The 11269-nt window shown below is 32.2% G+C and overlaps 1 long non-coding RNA gene across 1 annotated transcript; it reads right to left on the bottom strand.

The window, feature by feature from the left end:
- Positions 1–3939: 3939 nt before the first annotated feature.
- LOC150037015 (uncharacterized) lies at positions 3940–7009 on the bottom strand. The gene is made up of 5 exons (XR_016528436.1): positions 6695–7009; positions 6059–6223; positions 4585–4707; positions 4417–4476; positions 3940–4234 (listed from the first exon to the last, which is right to left on the bottom strand). It is a non-coding gene; the product is annotated as an uncharacterized LOC150037015 (long non-coding RNA).
- Between the last annotated feature and the right edge of the window lie 4260 nt (positions 7010–11269).

Genomic DNA, 11269 nt, shown 5'->3' with positions numbered 1-11269 from the left:
ACAGTACAATTGGTGTTGTACAGAATATAATTGGTGCTAAAATTACATATTGTACAATACAATTGATGAGTATATCAAACATATCTGGATCGATATTCACTCGTTGGTGCATCATACTCACTAATTCACTGTTATATCATTTCTGACTTTCAGACCTTTCATATGACCACCAACATAATTTCTTCTAGACTCATCTCAATCCCCACCAAATCGTACAAAGATGCGAAGTAGCACCATTGATCTACAATTAGATAAACAAATCGTTGATAAGTGAACGATCGTGTATAAATTACTAAGCGATCATGTATAAATTACTAAGCTGTCATGTATAATTTACTAAGCGATCGTGTATAGTTTACTAAGCGATCGTGTATAAATTACTAAGCGATCGTATATAATTTACTAAGCGATTGTGTATAAATTACTAAGCGATTGTGTATAATTTACTAAACGATCACATAGTAATTTACTAAACGATTACTAAACGATCGTGTTCAACAGACGCATTAATGCGGCGTACAGAGGAAAAAATAATAAAATATTTCCGAATGACCGGTTTAATTTTTCTTTTTAAAATGCGGCGTACGTGGCTAAAAAAATAATAAAATATTCCCAATGCGTCTCTTCAAGAGGCGCATTCGAATGAGAACAAAAAAAATACTAATTTTCCCTAAATAAGTTGGAAACCACCCCTTTTCCCAATTAACTTTCAAAACCACTCCCCTATCTAAATAACCCCACATATGTATAAATAACAAATAAATAAAAGGGTTCTGCTGCTGCAAAATAAATCTGTCCAAATATATATATCTTTTTTAATAAACATAAGCTCTTATTGCAAATACCAATGTAGCCTTAAAGGTTAGATATACAAAATATTTACAAGGGACAACATATACAATTGTGCTTACTGTCAATAGAGAATCAATAGAGAATAACGTATCCTTTCAGGTTAAACGTCACCCTAAAATATATGCAGCATAAAATAGACATCATATAGACACACTAATGACTTCAACTCTAATCTTAAAACTGACATGCACACCACTTTTCAAGTTGAACATTGAGTGAAAAAAAAATAATAATCAATGCGGCGCTACAGCAAATGCTGCAACCAGGCAAGCATTGGATCAAAGAGAAAGGACAATCTCCAAAATGATTGTCACGATCATTCTAAACTAAAACAATTTCTGGCTCGAAGAGCATGAGGAGCATTTCAAACTTGAGTTTAGAACCGATAAGGACAACAACCTTCCAACTATCTCTACAATGATATGATATTGTCCATTTTGAATATAAACTCTTCTAAAGATTATTTAACAATAGTGATTATTGCATTCTTCACTGATTCAAAAGGTGGGTAACATAGGAGCTATAAAGAAGACTCATGGACACATGGAGCCTGCTGATAGGACAAATAATAACAGAAAGAATAACAAAAGAATAAAGGAAAAATAGCCCACAAATAATACAGGAGAAATGACCCTTATTGATATTCCTTCATCTCCCCACAAGTGCAACCGGGTGAGGAAGCACAGATAGCTTGTTGTGAAGACTGCAGAACCGAGTAGATGGCAAAAGTGTAGTCAGAATATTAGCAAGTTGGTCCTCTGATTGTACAAACTGAACAATAAGTTGTCGTATAGCTAGCCACACGTTCACGAATAAAATGATCATCCATCTCAATATGTTTTGAACGATTATGAAACACAGAATTTGCAGCTAAATAAGTGGCGCTAATATTATCACACAGAAGCATAGGCACGAAACAAGACTTGGCCGTAACTTAGTCAACAAAGATTGTAACCAAATAAGCTCAGCAGTGGAAGACTCAGCACTCAGCACTTGATCTTGAGATAGCAGAAGACCAAGAGATTAAATTTGGGGTAAGAGATACACAATAAGCACTTGTACTTTGTCTATCATCTGGGCAATTCGCCCAATCTGCATATGTATAACAAGTCAAAGGTAAATCATGTGACTTCATGAAAACAAGGCCAAGAGAACTAGATGTTTGCAAATAGCACATCCATTTAACAGCAGCCCAATGATTGACAGTAGGAGCATGAAGGAACTGATAAACTTTATTAATCGAAAAATTGAGGTATGGCAATGTGAGAGTGCAATACTAAAGAGCACCAACTATGTTGTGATACATGAAAGATCATGGAAAGAGCGACTGTCATTCAAATGTAAGATGCACTTCAATGCCCAAAAAATAAGAAAGATTGCCCAAATCTTTGAAAGAAGAAATAAATCAATCAATAAATTGCAACTGATTACCAACCACAAGGATATCATCAACATAAACCAGAATCATAACAAAAATTGAATGCTACTGAAAAAATAAACAAGGAAGAGTAAGATTTCGAGGCAATAAAGTTTCAACCCAAGAGACAATTACTAAACTTCATGAACCATTCACGCGGACTTTGTTTCAATCCATACAATGTCTTTTGCAATTTACAAACATTTGAGGGCCTCTCCTTGTAAAAAAAAAAACTCGGAGGTTGCATCATATAAACATCCTCATGAAGTTCCCCATTTAAAAGAACATCATGAACATCAAGTTGTTTAATATGCCAATTGAATTGAACTGCAATACTAATAACAAGATGGGTTGTAGCGGGCTTCACAACTGGACTAAAAGTCTCAAAATAATCAATATCGAATGCTTGATCATAGCCACTAGACAAATTTTAAAGAGGGAGAATGAAGAACCAGAACCCAAGTATTATTTTTCGTTAAAACCTTATACTCATACTCTATTGTCGCTCTCCATTCAACACATTTAATACCAGACTTGAAGGATGTAGGTTCAGTGGGAAGGGTAGAAGAGAGAGGAGAATGAACATGTCATGCTTTTGGTTTGAAAATACCGGCTTTAGATTTGGTCATCATAGGATGAACATTGGTAGTTAAAGGAAGAGAAGGGGCAAAAGCAATGGTAGAGGGCAGAGGTTGAGATGAGGGAGAAGAGGAATGGCAAGGTAAGGTAGATGAAGAAGGAGAAGTAGAGGATGAGGTATAAGGTTGAGAGGAGGGCTGAGGAGAAATAGGTATGATGGGGGCAGGGGAAGACAGGGCTGGAGAAGAAGTGGATGATGAGGGAGGTACAAAAATCGTTGATGTAGGGGGCTGAAGTGAAGAAGTGTGCTAAGCAGATTCTGGTGGAACCATGGATCGCAAGGGAAAGCCAGGAGGAGAAGAAGAAGATAGATTGGAAAAAAAAGAATGATGTAAGGAACTCATATAAAAAATTGAGGAAGACACAAGAGATTTAATGGGACCAAAGGAAAAGATTGCTTAGAGCAAGGAAACACAAGCTCATTGAAAACATGGCGAGAGATATATAGCCTACTAGACAAAGGATATAAACAAAGATTGTTAGGGTTGGTATTCTAAATCTCATAGAGTCCTATAATTGGTAATTGTATTGTACAAACATTTTATTTATTTAATAAAATATGTGATGTTTTATTTGACATGTAGTTGCATTAATCCACAAACCAATAAATTAACATTAAAGTTATCTTGTAACTTAAACATATATGTAGAGACATACGGTTGAATCATGTTTAAGTGATTACTTAAATGGTCTGTACACTACTACAAAAATTGGATTACATGATGTTTTTCCAATGTCAAGTAAAGGGTATATGCCAAGTATAATGTGATAACTTGACTCCAAAAAAACATCAAGACAAATGTTTCTTGATACAATTTCCGTGTCAAGAAAGATAATACACTTGACATTGGTGGTATGTCAAGTTTATTAATTCTTGACATTGATTACGTATCATATATGATAACTTTTGATTTTTTTTTTTGTCAAGTATATGTCTTTTTTTTTTTCTAAATTAAATGACACAATTAATATTCTCATTTTCTGTCTTGTATTCCAACAATACAATTACATCAACTAAATAACATTATACATTTAAGATCTATCAACTCAATATATTCACTAAAAATTCCATATGTTCAACTATGACTTTTCATATGAATACTCCTCACAAATTACAACAATATTTCTCTTTCACATATGCATGCACAAAATAAAATCTCAACTATTGCTTTTGTATACAAAACTCGACTTTTAACAAACATAAAAGTGACAAATTGTTTAATAAGTAACCTCTCAACAAAGTACATTATTTAATCTATACATCGAGCTTTGAAGTCTAAAGATCGAGAACTACGGGTCAGGTAAGCCATGTTTAAGCAAGTCAACCTGCAAAATAGAACAAATGGTCATAACATCAAATTTCAAAATATAGAAATAAGTGTTAAGATACAACAATGACAAAAAGTCATGCACAAGGAAAAATGTACATGATTGGCTTACTTTATGCAATGGAAAAATATCATACTCGAAACTTAAAAAATATCTGCAACTTAAAGTTAGGGACTTACTGGAATTTCATTCATTCTCTTTTGACCATATCCAGCCTCAAGAGGAACAATTACTTTTCGCTGCAAAACGAAGAAAGATGAAGAGATTTGAGAAAATATAATAAAGAGGAAGAAGATTATCAACAAATCAAGTATATGCTAAAATTTAAAATAGAAGAACGTAGATACCTTTCCCCCAACTTTCACAACTTTCACAACTTCCAAGCAAAAGCGACTTGACATAATTGTAATCCCTCTATAAAGATTGAACTCCACTTATTTATTGTACTCCCAAAACAATTCCAAAATTTCCTAGACAACAAGAATATAGTTGTAGAGATTAAACTTAGTCCAATAATCTTAATTAAATGTTTGGACAATCTTAAACACATTAATCTAGTTCGAAATTATATTCAAAGTCCTTGAAGATATGAAGAGCTTAATATCTAAATTGTACAAAAAAAAAAAAAAAAAACTATAAACAAACTTATCAACCTAAGCAAGTTAGCTCATCAAAATTAATGGAAAGGACTAATAATAGAACCCAAATTCATTTGGTAAAATACCTAAACATGAAAAAAAAAATTATAAACATATAGACACATACAACTCAATGGAAACTATAAACAAAGTTATCAACCTAAGCAAGTAAGTCTATCAAAACTAAGAAAAAAGATTAATAGAACTAAATTCACTTGGAAAATGCATTGACATAAAAAAAAAACTTATAAAAATTAAACAAAAACAACTCAACTTATTTAAAGAATATAAAGTCAACAAGGGACTGAAACTCATGGATTAAGATGAATTATTCAATAAACACCTTAAACAACTCAATGTAAATAACTTATCAAAACTTAAAAAAAGAAAAAGAAAAAAAAAGACAACTCAATAGAAAACTATTTATCTATCCAAACAAGTAAGTCTATCAAACTAAAAAGGAAAAACTTATAATTACCATTTTCATTTGGTAAAATATTCTATAAGCATAAACAAAACAAAACAAAACAAAAAAAAAAAAAAAAAAAAAAAAAAAAAAAAAAAAAAAACTTATAAATGCATACAACTTAATGGAAACCGTAAACAAATTATCGACAAATTCACTTAGAAAAGACTAGAGTTTAAAGAAGAATGTCCAAAAATATTACTTTTTAAGGAGAACCAACATACTAGTTTGAATTCCATTTACTTATTGTACTCCTAAAACAATTGCAAGATTTCCTAGAATACAAGAAATAGTTGTAATTGTTAAACTTAGGCCAATAATCTTAATCAAACAACAATAATGTTTAGAAGAGATGTTCTTACCTTAATAACAACCTTAATAATTAATTTGAACACCTGAACTAGTCTTGCAAATTCCTTTTCTAAATTCATGGCTATCATGTTGCCATAGTGAAACAATAAAATCAACAATTAATAGTCACTAATTACCATAACTTCAAGATAACCATTACACATATGCTATATGAAGTTGACATAAATAAATAAATCAAATCAACCTCCATACTTTTTGACATTCAAATTAATTTGTAAAGCCCAAGTCCCAACACCCACTGCACAAGTCTTAACACATTTACAACAACAAAACCCTCCAGAAATCAAGCAAAATTCCTCAAAACTAAGTATCACAAGTCAAGGGTAAACAATAGAATCTAATTACCTCAAATTAAGGTGCAAAAAGTCGGACATCTCAAGGAAAGTCTCTCGTCGTAAATCACCATACGTGACAACTTTCTCTAACCTTTTCATTTGGTCTTGAAAGATGAAATCAAGTCTTTGTAATATCTGAAAATCCTTCCTTTTGTTTTTCTTGTAAAATTTCCCTCTACATATAGTATATAATCTAGAGTATAAGTGGTTTCCTTCAACACAGTGAATAAAATAAAATTTTCAGTAATATTTATTCCAAAATTTCTTGCATTCTCTTTTATAAAATAATCACAATAGGTACAAATAAAATAGAAATTCTTTAACATGTTCCCGTAATTATTTCTTGAGAACAAAACAACAATATAATTCCCTAATTTCAAAATCAACCACCAATACCACAATCCTCCCCTTAGTGTTCATATTTTTTTTAAAAAAAAAAAGAACAATGAATATGAATTCCTCTAACAATATATTGCTTTCAACTCAACGAATAACATCTGAATCTCAAAAGAAACTTTGATTGATGAAAAATCGACAATCCGAATAAAATATAGATGAAATCGAAGAAGATATAGAAGGAAAATCTCGAAAGAAACTCAAAATTGCTGGAAAATCTCATCGGGACGTTGAAAAGATGAAACCACACCATCTATTCGAGTTTTTCGGCGTTGTTCTATTTGTGAAGAAGTCTGTCCATTCGACTTTGTCGACGTTGTTTTGTTCGTGGGTTGCTGATAAGTTCCCTGGTGGTGAGGTTGAGTGAAGAAGGGAAAGATTGAGGGAAGGGAGAGAGGGGAAAGGGTGGTCAAATGGAAGATGGGGAAAATGGGGGGAAATAGGGGAGGAAAAAATGGCGGCGGCGACGTTCTGTGTGAAGGCTGACGGATAGGGTTGGTTAAATGTGAAGAAGAAAAGGGGGGAAGGGTTTTGCGTGGAGTTTTCTCGTGGAGGGTTTCAATCTAGGGCACTTAACCCTTTTACTTGTTTAAAATAATAAGTCAATTAATTTTATATTTTACTTGACACGAAAAACAAATCAAGTAAGAATTTCTTATAATGGTGTCAAATAAGACCTTATATCACTTGACCTGAAAAACGTGTCAAGTAATGGTTTGCGTGAAAATATCTAAAACATTCCGTCGATCTCTGCTTTTTTAACCCTTTTACTTAACATTTTCTTTTCTAAAAGGTCATTTCTTGACTTTTTTTCCAAAGAAACGTCAAGTAATTAAAAACTACAAGTGTCAAGTAATGTAGATTTTGTGGTAGTGGTAATAGATGGATAAGGCTGGATACCTTATCCTTGTGACACTACGAGTATGACCCACTTTGTAGATGTTACAATTGTTGAAAAGTGATACAAATGATATGATCATTATTATTCATGTGGAGACATGTGAGCGGTGATATTCTATACAAAGGAGTTTGTATAAGACCAGACTACGAAATGTTTAGTCTTATTATAACGTCGTTCATAATAGAGACTTACATTTCACCAAGATGACCATAGGTAACATGACCTAAATTCTGAGTGGGTTGTGAACTTCTGCCTATGAAGGTGGTCAATTGATTTGTATAGGTGATATGGCTAGACCACCGACTCAACAAGTCTACCATTTTGGGGATTCGTCTGATTGGGGAGCTAAGAACACAACTACCAATAAGGAATTCACTCCTTCCCCAATGTCGAGGTAAGTAGATAAATTGCTCCCTTAAGGGCCGATTCTAAGGCTTGAACAATGTGGCGTCACACCCTCTCTTTGCCCAAGAGGGTTAGGTCATAGTTGGACTATGATTTATTGTTTATTAAAGGGATCAGTGGCACTTAAGGAGCTAGATGTAACTACAGGGGCAAAAAAAAGTAATTTTGGCCTAGTTGTATTTACGAGCAATTTGTGAAGGGTCGTCGTACTATTGATTGGTTATATCCAATGGACACAGAAATATATCTGTAGTGCGAAGAGTGCAACTGTCAATCTTTAGTGGAGTGTTCGACAGTTAACGGATGGTGAATAATTTACTTAAAGAGTTTAATTAATTATTCATGTACCGTTGAAGTTTCAAGCTACAGATACATGAGGTCCCCTTTGTAGCTCAACGAGAATTAATAAGAATCAATTTTTGGATTAATTTGAATTGTTCAAATTGATTGAGGGAATTAATTATATGTGATATAATTAATTTAATCTAATTATATATGATATAATTACTATAATGTACTTGATACATTATAATATAAAATTTATTTGAAAGAAATTAAATATTTGAATATGATTTAAATATTAACTATGTGAATTGGATTCATATAATTAAATTTAAAAATGAGATTTATATTAAATATCGTTGTTGAGAGAATTGAACTATAGATTATATTGTATTTGATACAATATTAAACTATAGATTATATGTTATAGTTGATATAACATATAGTTTAATATATATTATATGGTAAAGTAGTTACTATATATATATATATATATATATTAAAGTTTTTATTAAAATTAATTTTATTTATTAATTTTAATTTTAAAAAACAGTTTTAGGCAACTCCCTCCTTTTTTTCTCTCTACATCATACAAGAGTGGCAAAAGGAGTTATTCATTCTTCTTCTTTTTGAAGAAAAATTACACGAGAGTTCTGAAATATTTCCTCTGTATCTTTCCAATTTCTTGATCTCCTCCTTTAAACTCTCTAGAAAATCTCTCTTCCAAAATAGTCTTAGCACACATAAACTCCTAGATTCTCACCCAGAGAATATAGAGGTTTCCATTGTGGTAGTGCGTTTTGGTTCAAGGGTTTTCTTTCTTGAAAAATTGTTCTTCAAAGGTAAGGGTTTCTAAACCCATTTTTATTTTTCTGCATTTTCTTCTAAGCATGTTGTATCTTAATTAGATGCATAATTCTATCTGTTTTCTGTTAAATTGATATTATGTAAATTTGGATTTTTGAGTCAGATCCTATTTTCGCAGTGGTTTTTGGCTCAAGAACTATCAATGGTTCCTTCAATTGGTATCAGAATGAGGTTTTGGCCCAAAATTTTTCCAAAATTTTGGAATAATTTTACAGTTTCTGGTGGAATTTTTGCATTATGTATATGTCATATGATGAATGTTGTTTGCAATTATGGATGGTTTACGGGATTGGATATTTAGTTTATTGCTTTGAATTTACAATTTTTTTTTTATAAGGGCCCATGTTTTGGGGCATAGTTATGCTATCGAGGTATTTTGAAGAAGTTTGAAAATGTACAGTGGGCGATTGTACAGTAGTGTTGCAACGTTTGCGATGCGATGGACGAAAGTAATAATCTTCACAATGTCACGACGCTAAGGCACGACGTCACGACGCTCCGAGGAAGACGCGCGATCCAACTCCAATTCGCACGTGGTTCATGGTCTGCTGGTCTGGTTCAGTTCGTGGGTTCTCTGGTTTGAGTTTTTTGGGTTCTTCTGGACTAGTTCATGGCTGGTTCAAGCAGTTTGTGGTCTGGTTCGAGCGGTTCAAGGCCCGGTTCACCTGTTTCGAACCAGATGACTATTAATTTGTAATATTTAATTTTTTTTGTTTTAGGTCCAATCCCAATCTGTTAATTGCCTTTAAATTATGCATGTGATGTATGATTTAAATTTTATTATTATATACCATAATGTATGCCATAGTATAAAATTCCACCATAAGTTATGCATTTAATTTCATGCATCATTTATATTATAAATGTTATTTATATATGTTTAGTTGAATGATTTAATTTTATAGCATGCTCATGCATTATATAGTATAAATGTTATAATATATGCATGTATGCATTAATAACATATGCATGGATCATTAACATTATAAGAGTTATAATATATAGTATGAATCTATATTTGAAGTATGTTATTAATAATTTCATTACTTTAGTATATAATTGTTATGTATGTTAGTAATGAAATGAAATTGCATGAAGCATATCACCACTTTAGGGTAATTTATAATTGTAATAAAATTACCTAAATATGCTTTACTTGCAATGTATGGTTGTAATTATTTCATTTTCTTATAATTGTTATAACAAAATGAAATCAGAAATTAACATCGATAAATCAGGATTGCATGCAAACCTCAGGTTAAAATTTATTTTTTAAATATGAATCATATAGACCTAAGATCACATTTCTAATAAGATTAGAAACTTAAGTTCAATCTTTTTATTAGTTTAATAGGATTAAGTTAATTTTTAATTAAAAGATTAAATTTGTGACAAATGTATCTATAAGGGACCTTTTGTCTAAGGCTAGTTCTGTCTAGGCTAAGGTATTTAAGTTGACGAAAATGTAATACCCTTACCTGGGATCTTACCTGAAAAGATGAATTAGATGGATTTGTTATAAGCATGCAATTGTTGGTTAATGTTTGTTAAAGTTTTTAATGAACTTTAATAAAAAAAAAATTATTTAACTATCCAAAGCAAATTTTGTTTTTGGAAAAATTAAACACTCACTTAATTAAAACCAGTAGCCGAATTTTTCTAAGTTAATTAACCCTAGGTAAAACGCTCAATGGGAAGAAAATGGGGTATATGATACTTCATTTTATCCTCTTCACGTATCTCACTAAAAGTTCACACTGTGAGATCTATACTCTGCCTCAAGGCACCTTGAGTGTCCCCCTATGGATAGTGTTTGTATAGATCAATATTAAGGTGAATGGAGAAAGAGTGTATAGTAAGTGGGATTGGGACATATGACAACACATCCCTCGGTCTCTCTCATTAGTTTGAAGTAAAGTCTCATGCATGGCCTCGTGGCACCTTGAGTGTCCCTCTGCAAATGACATTTTCGCATGACGGTTTATTCAAACTCCAGAATAGATAAGGGTTACTTTAGTTTTTTGCCTCAATCGGTTTTTCCCTACGGTTGGCTCATTGGGGCGGAACTCTAGAATCTAAAATGAAGGGTTACACTTACAAGAAATGTTAAGCGAGTTTAACAATTTATGGACCAAATGATGGTGACTGATAGTTACAGTAACAAGGAGATGTTCTGTCTATTGGTTGTTTCATTTCAGTGAAAGGGCACTTGCAAAATAGATGCCACTCAGTGTACATTAGATTACAAACTATCTCCACAATGGTATGATATTGTCCACTTTGGGCATAAACCCTCATGGCTTTGTTTTTGGTTTCACTCCAAAAGCCCTCATGGAACCAAGTATAATTTCAACGCATGTTTCTCTAGTA

This window comes from Benincasa hispida, chromosome 3, assembly GCF_027475165.1.
Source record: "Benincasa hispida cultivar pf3 chromosome 3, pf3_genome.v1.1, whole genome shotgun sequence".
NCBI lineage: Eukaryota > Viridiplantae > Streptophyta > Magnoliopsida > Cucurbitales > Cucurbitaceae > Benincasa > Benincasa hispida.
This window is presented reverse-complemented; position numbering and strand designations above follow the sequence as displayed.